Source organism: Alligator sinensis, unplaced genomic scaffold (genome assembly GCF_000455745.1).
Source record: "Alligator sinensis unplaced genomic scaffold, ASM45574v1 scaffold264_1, whole genome shotgun sequence".
Classification (NCBI taxonomy): domain Eukaryota; kingdom Metazoa; phylum Chordata; order Crocodylia; family Alligatoridae; genus Alligator; species Alligator sinensis.
Window position 1 is genome coordinate 90,850 of NW_005841831.1, and position 8,127 is coordinate 98,976.

An 8,127-nucleotide genomic window follows, 5' to 3' on the forward strand; every position below is an offset into this window, starting at 1 on the left:
TGTCATAACCCAAAGGTATGATTTTGTGTGTGCTTTGGCACTAGAATTATACCCGCTAAATTGCAGCTTCGTTGCACGGTGGAGTTTTCTGCTGCAGAGGAGAACCCTGGTGCAAGGGAGAATTTCCCGCCAATTTGTAGCAAGGGAAATGCACGGTGCAAAGGAGTTCCCGCCACCCGCATGCAAATTTGTTCCCCGCTATTGGCTAGTTCTAAATTATTCCCACGTGGCGGCTAACCATTGGCCTACTAGCCATATAAGAGGCTTGAGCGGGTTCTGCCCAAGCTGAAGAGGACTCCACATCCATCTCGTGGGGACTCTGGCTACACGGCAGGGTAATAGAAACCCTGTGTGAGATTCAGAGGAGTTTGGCGACCTGATCCATCGCCCATCTCTTTCCGTCTTCAAGCGATAATTTTTATAAGACGTATCTACGAAGTTTCTATTTCGGTGGCGCACTTGTCCAGGGCATCCGGAGCTCTGTTTCCGTGGAGCCTAGCAAACTCCACGTGATTGTTTGTGTTGCTTTGTCTGTAACCGCAACTCAAGCAAGTTTTCCAGCCTGCACCGCAACCATCTCCGGTGTAAGTAAACAATCTTTCAATCTACCATTACGAGTCCGTGCCTAATTCTAGCGTGTCGCGCGTTCTCTCCGACTCCGCGTGCCCGGGCTGCTGGCCACAACCCACACAGAGCACAAAAAGGGCCCGGCTCACGCCCGGCCCGCACAGTGGGTATGTGCTATAAACTGCCAGTCCAGGAGGATGAGGTAGATAAGGCTTTTTTCAAACAGCTAGCACAATTTTACTGAACATGGGCCCTTCATGGGGGACTTCAATCATCTGGTGAGAGGGCAGCACAGCATTGTGATGTCTAGAAAATGGTATTTAGAGTTTTGGTTTTGGGAACTGACTTATAGGTAAAATAGATACGTATTAGAACAATCTCCCAGGGCAGCAGCAAGGGTTAATTTATTTCTAAAAGCCTGTTTAAGACAGTTTCTTCAAGGCCCACTGCGTCTGACACAGGCAAGCAGCAAGCAGACACAGGCTAGGAGTTTGAAGACATGTACCACACTGTTTCATAACATGAGATAAGGAACTCTGCCATGTTAATTAAGGGAGTGAAAAACCCTGCACATGGCTAGAAGAAAGGCATATGATTGAAAGGTGGGAATACTGGGCACGTAAGACCAGTCCTTGTGCCAGAGCAGGCAGTCAGGCCCTGCAGGCTGCAGGGAGAGAAACATCACAGGGAAGCAGACTTGAGGAAGCAATGCCTAGGGCAACAGGGGCTACCCGGAAGGAAGAAAGGGGGCCTACCCCTGGGAATTATAATTTATGGGAGGCAAACTTTGTGAAGGCGGTATGCATGTGTTTTAGTTGTACTAGTACATGTTTGTTTATGTTCCTTGTTTGACTGACAGATTAGGTGTGGCTGTAGAGGGGTGACAAGGAGGAAACAGGGGTGCCTGGGGGTACATGGTGTTTGAGCCCTGCCAGACTGATCCCAAGAAAGCCAAGGACTGACCCCCAGGAGAGGCAATGCAGTCTGCCTGAAGCTGAGAGAGCAGGGGCTGAAGCCTAGAGAGGGGCAGCACCAGTGGCTAGGGGTCAAGAGAGCTGGAGCCTGATCCCAGAGCAGGCAGCATACTCATCTGGAGGCTAAGGGGGCTAGGACCAGAGGTAGGGAGGGAGGGAGAGAGAGAAGGGAGAGGAGGGGATATGCCTATGAGCTGGGTAGGGGGGGAGAAGGTTTCATATGTGCTTCGGGGACTTAAAAAAAGTTCCCAGAGGCTCTCGGGATCTGATCCAGTCTGAAAGTGGTGTGCTGCCATGCCACTGCGCTCCCTCTGGATCCACCCCTGCAAGGACACCACTAGGTCTATCTGAACTTATTTGAAAGGGGTAACCAAGCAAGAGAAGAGGCACCAGTGGTGCTCGATGCTTGAGGTGTAGGTCCCGAGGCATGACTTGCAGTAGTCCTTAATGTCATAGTAAATCCCTTGCCAAAGAAACTTATCCTCTTATGTTTTTTCAACACCCAACCCCCAGATGGTCATTTGGCACCCATCACTGGGACTTACGGGTCCCTGTAGCTCAGTATCTAAGTGACCCTCCTTAGAGCACCCCTTTGCAATTCAAAGTGAGGACCCTGACCATCTAGGTCAGGATCTGCCACCTTGCCATTTGCCTGGGCCAACCAGCCATAGTGAGGTCATTGCATCAAATCAAGCCCTTCCCCTGGGGGTACTATCTCTCCATTACTTTGGCTGCCAGAGGAGCTCAGCCCTATGGAGTTTTCCCTAGGTCCACCTAGTTCACATTGTATGCAGACTTTATCAGACCTTTTACTAGATCTCACACCTGCTGAGACTGCTTCTCTTCTACCCTATTGGCATGTTCAGCATGATGTAGGCTGAAGTTCAAGTAACACTGGATCAAAGGGGCCTATTTCATCTAGTCAGCTGTCCAGACATTCTTGATCACCCCAGTCTTTCCTACTCTCTTCTGCAAGATATAACAATTTAGTTATTGGGCCCCAGTCCTGGCCCAATACCACCAGGTGGGTAAAAAGTTGCGCCACGGTCACTGGCATTTCTGCTGTCTGGCCTCCAACCATCAGCTTTACTTTTGTGGTAGGATAGGGCCTGACATTCCCATAGATGCAGATCACATATACCCTACAGTTGTCAGCTGGTCGGGATCCCTTAGCTATTTCTGGATAAATGTTGAACCAAAGCCTGAATCCACTAGGCCTAGGACCTGGGTTTCCCCTATCTTACCTGGAACCACATAACCCCTCTCTCTGTGGCCTGTGGCTGGACCTCAGAGATCCAAATCTGTAAGTAGCTGCAGTCCATCAGTGAGCAACCTTTGTGCCAGTGGCCTGGTTCTCCACGAGTAAAAAAAAAAAAAGAGTGAACTTTCCTTGTTCTCATACTGGAGACACATAGCAGAGGGATCCTTTTTAGTTATCCAACTGTTAGTCCTGTGTTGCTGTGCCTGTCCTTGTGTCCATGGGGACTGGTGCAGGATTCCAGGACCTGGGGGAAGGACTTCCTGCCAGAGACCTCCTAGTCATAGGAGACCCTCCCCTTTTTGGGTTCAGACTGTTCAGTCCAGCAGAGTATTTTGTGCGTCCCAACTGAGCCTCTAGGAATGTCTCAGCAAGGCAAACTGCCTCGTAGATATTGCTAGTGTCGCAAAGCTGTTTCCTAGACCCTACAGGCAATATCTGGCAGAACTGCTCCAAGGTTATTAACTCCACTATCCTGCTGGGTGAGTGGGACTCCAGTTCAAGCCAGTAAGAGCACAAATTTTTTAGGTGTTCAGCAAATATTCAGCATCGGGAGTTTCAGTTAAACAGTTCTTCCCTGAGCCAGCATATGCAGGTCACATCTGTGAGACTACCATCTTATGCTGTCTCAGTCTTGAGGATTTAAGTCTCATGCTGCCACAGCCCAGCATGCTGTCTGAGCTTCTCCTGTCAGGTAAGGGCCCACTGTCTCCAGAGCCATTGGTGCACACTAGCTACCTATTTAAAAATTTTGGAAAAGGCCTCAGAATCATCCCCCAGCCCCACCTTTGTGAGGGTTGTGCTCCCCTCTGTCTGGGCTTGAGTACTGACACCAACCTAGAAGCAGCGTTCCCTCTAAGCTGTGCGGTGTGTACGGCCGCGCAAGCACACCTTGCAGTGCGGCATAAGTGCACCTGTACAGCCACGCATGCCACACAGCTTAGAGGGAACGCTGCCTAGAAGCTGGACTTCCCTGCCTCCAGTAGCTGAGGCATGAACAGCTGCCTCTACTCCTATAATCGCTGCTGAAATTGCTGCTGCTGGAGCTACTGGAACACTTACTGTTACCAAGGCTTCAATATCCATCAGATCTCTACCATTTGAGCTAAAGAAGTAACCAGTAGCAGAAGGAAGCTGTTATCTCTTATGTGGGCCAACCATATGAGGGGGCTGCAACACACTTTTTCACAAATAGTTGATAAATAGGAATCCTTTCAGCTCTGATTACCGTGTGGTGTTCCTGATTCTGGGAGAGGATTGTGGGCTAGCAGATACAGCCTTTCCGAAAGGCTGAGATGTGGGCATGCCATGCCTGGGTTTGGCTCCAAATCCTAACAGAAGTTGCTATATTTGTAGACTGAGGAAATGTGGCTGTAGCATGTCGGGATCCCAGGGGTGACTGTGGTACCCCTTGGTGGCTCTGCGACTGTGCTCCGCTCCACCCCTAGGGCACCCTCCTTTCTCACCTGCCACGCCTAGATGGAAATATAAATTAATATGGAGGCTGCCCCCAAGCCTTTGTTAGGCCTCAGTCCCACTGGTCCTAGGCTGTGTCTCTAGTCAACTGTGCCTGGCAGGGCACCCAAAGCCTTAAGGGCTAATTGCATGGCTGCAACTCCTCCCTTTTACCACGTCCCATGCCTTGCAGGTCTTACCAGTATGGCGTTCCTTCTGTTGGGGTTCCAGCCTCCTCAGCCTCTGCCCCTTTAATCTCACTGGGCCTTCTAGCCCAGACCCACTGAATTGGACCTGGTTTTAAGGCACTAGCTTTGTTTGTCCCTTCTAGTCACTGGGCTCCTGGCCCCTGTCTGCTGAGCCCCTGGCTCCCGTGTGGCTGCACCCTCTCTGGCACCAGGCCCCTGGCCCCTATGTGCTTCAGCCTGCCTCCTGTCAGGGCTCAAGGTAGTCAAGTGCCCCCTGGGCATTAACGAGGCCTCCTTACCTCCCCTTCTAGCCTCATCCCTAACCACTGGCAGAAACAACAACGTAAATCATAAGCTCATATCAGGCAGCTGCACCATGGCCTGAGTAATGGACACAAATTGCATTGTTTACCTCCTTGCCAGGCAGGGTAGAGCCTAAAATACAACCACTTCCTTCATCAGACTCTCCAGGCAGGGTGGTTATCAAGCCACATTCTAGTCCAGCTCTTTGCTTCTCTCACTGCCTGCCAGTCATTGTTTCTGCAGGAGATACCAGAGCCATCCCTGACTAGTCAGCAGTTCTGGCTGTGTAGACAGACCACTGACTGACTAACATCAGCAGTTCCTGCCAGGTGTCAACCACCAGGGCTCAGTGTAGAAGGGTAAGCTCCACCCTAAGCAACAATTTTATGTAGTGTTGTGTGTCATCTTATTTGATTGTCACCAGATGGTGCTACAACAGTGCTCCTTACCTGGTCTGTTGTCAACTGAATGATACAGACCAGGAAGAAACCCTGCTTAGTTGCTGGGATGCAGTTCATTGTGAAATCATGTGTCAATCTCCCATCACAACTCGGAGATTGGATTAATAATCATTATTTTAACATATAATGCATTTTACCTTGTGCTTATTTGGCCTCCATGTTTCAAAGGAAATACTAGTCCTGGAAGCTGGAACATCAGGAGTTACAAATGTTTTTTATTCCTCCAGTGTCTGTTGGAAGAATCACTTCACAGACTACATTGGGTCTGATCTGTATAGTTTCCGTTCCACCTAGCACAACTTTCCACACACACTCTTGCTCCCATTTTTGTTTTCATCTCTTCTGGCAAAACAGATTGCCATTACTACAGGATTTTTACATCTAATTCATAGGCTGGATGTTTTACTAATGACTGTGAGCTACTAGATGCAGACCCAGGTTATCTGAATGTCTTCAAAGGGGAACTTGGATCCCTGGGTTTGGCTGATTTTAAAACTGATATTTAGATCCGGCATTACTAGTTACCCCAGTATTATACTCAATATTTCATGTTTGCTACAGCACATCTTCCAGATGGGCATCCAGTCTTAGTATAAAGACATCATGACATGGAAAATCCACCATGCCCTGGGTTTCTTGTTCTAGTGGTTAATCATTCTCACTGTTAAAAACCTGTAAATTAATCTTTGAAAATATTCCCATAATAGGGGGATGAAAAGTTGCAAATGAACTGTTTCCCCAAGGAAGCAATACTATTGAAAAATGACAGATGTCACATAACTAAGGGCCTTGCTCTTGCCCCAAGGGGGATAAAAAGTTCTTGTGAAACTCAAAACTTTCCCTTTTCTGAGGAGTTCAGGGGGGAGAGAGGAGAGAAGGCTTCACACTTAAGCAAATGGATCCTCCCTTTAGGAGGATCCATGGTATGATAGGAAGGGAAGGCCTCCTGGAGCTGCCCAATCTTAAAAAAATCTTATAATTAACCTTAAGGGATTCAGTATGTGTAGCCTAGACAGCTTGTTTCACAATGTAGCCATTAAATGTGTGTGTGCGGGCCTGGGTACATCACTAAGAGATATCAAAGGCTGTAGTTCCCTGGCGTGTTTACTTTCACAATCTCTGCAGAAAAGATCTAGGTGAATCACATGGAGACTCTGAAATAGCCAGAAGACAGATGTTCCCTGATGTCTGTCTAGAACAGGTTGGGTTGCTGGCTTGTGGCACCACTTGCTCTATTTGGTGCTGTTTGAGCAGAAGCATCCCTGAATCCTGAGGATACAATCACTAGGGGATAAATTTATTCCATATCAAGTTAGCAATATGGACCTGTCACAGCTCTCACTTCAGCAAAGCGGCTCTTCAGACACTGGACAGCAAACACTTTTTAGCAGGCACTAAAACCTAGCCGCTGCCACCAATTTTCCTCATGGCAGCACAGGGAAAAGGCCTACTGCTATCACTTTTCCCTGCAGCAGCACGGAGAGGGTATCTGCCACTGTCACTTCTTCCCACAGTGGTGACCACTGCCAAAGCCAACTGCCACCAAATGTCGCCAAAGCACCAGGTCCATAGGCTGGATTCACATGGCTCTGTGGGCCAGATCCAAGGTGAAGGAGTAAGGTAACAGCAGGATTGCATTGTGCTGCCATAGTATCGTACTAGGACCATTCTGTAAAATGCCTTGGATTACTAGTTAGGAATAAGAAAAACTCTTGCCAAGAAGATAGTCCCTGACTCTAATGGCCTCATTGAGTTTATGATCCACATGCAGAGTTCAGCCTATGTATATGTCCATCGCTTGATAGTGGCTTTGAACCTCTGTCCCTGAAAGCGCTCACTCCCTGCTAAACATGATAGGAGCCAATGCGGTGCAGACACCAAAGACAACACTTGCAACAACAAAAAAGATGGTTGGGTTTTGTGTGCTTCTGTTTCAGAGGGACCTGACTTAAGCAACCTGGGGCTCCCATTTTAGTAGGACGCCTGTCTGTCTCCTACATATATCATCCTTGTGTACCCAGTCCACAGGATAGGACTTTGCTGCAGTTCCCACTTAAAGGGCTGCTGTTTTTAGCTCAAGCTGTAGAGGCCCATGCACTAATCCAAGGTTGTCAAACTCATTAGGCTCTGCAGGTTATATAAGGGGGTCAGGGCCAGTCCAAGGGCCAGATCAGGCCCATAGGCTGGCCCCGTGCACCACATCTAGCAGGCAGGGTAGGACTAGTGTGGGTGTCATATGCAGCACACAGCCCAACCCAGCCCCACACACAGTGTGAAATGTGAGTCTCACACCAGTAATATGCATAACATGCAGTGCATGTGCCAGCTGCAGCCCTGAGTGCCACATGAAGCACATGCCAGACTGTCTCTATGCACTACATGCAGTGCACAGGGACTAGGTAATAATACTAGGGTTGGGTATTTGATTGATCAAAACATACTTAGCCAATTGACTAATCCAATATTAATAATGTTAAAGTACTTTAAGCATTAGCTTATTAAAATAATTATGAGAGAGACTTTAATCTTCAACAGGTTTGAAACTTCTGTTAATTACAAAAAAGTTAGTTATCTGTTATTGTGAAACATTAAAATACAATTCTAAAAAATTGTAATGAGTTATTTTAACTAACAATATTAATTAAGTATAAAATGTAAAAATATTCAGAACTAAAGAGTTCTTCTTCCTCTCCTTGGCTTTAATTCTGGAAACCCAGGGTCGATCCAAACTGTGACAAAATAAAAACAAAATAAAAGAAATTAAAGAGAAATAAAACATACATGGCAACTATAAAAACAAAAGTTATTTTTTAAATGAAGTTAAGCTAAGTAAGCAAAAGGCCAATTTTTTAATCATTTTGCTTTGTATTATCTTCATTAGCTTCAACTGTTTTACCTACATCAGCAGTTCTAAACCTCAG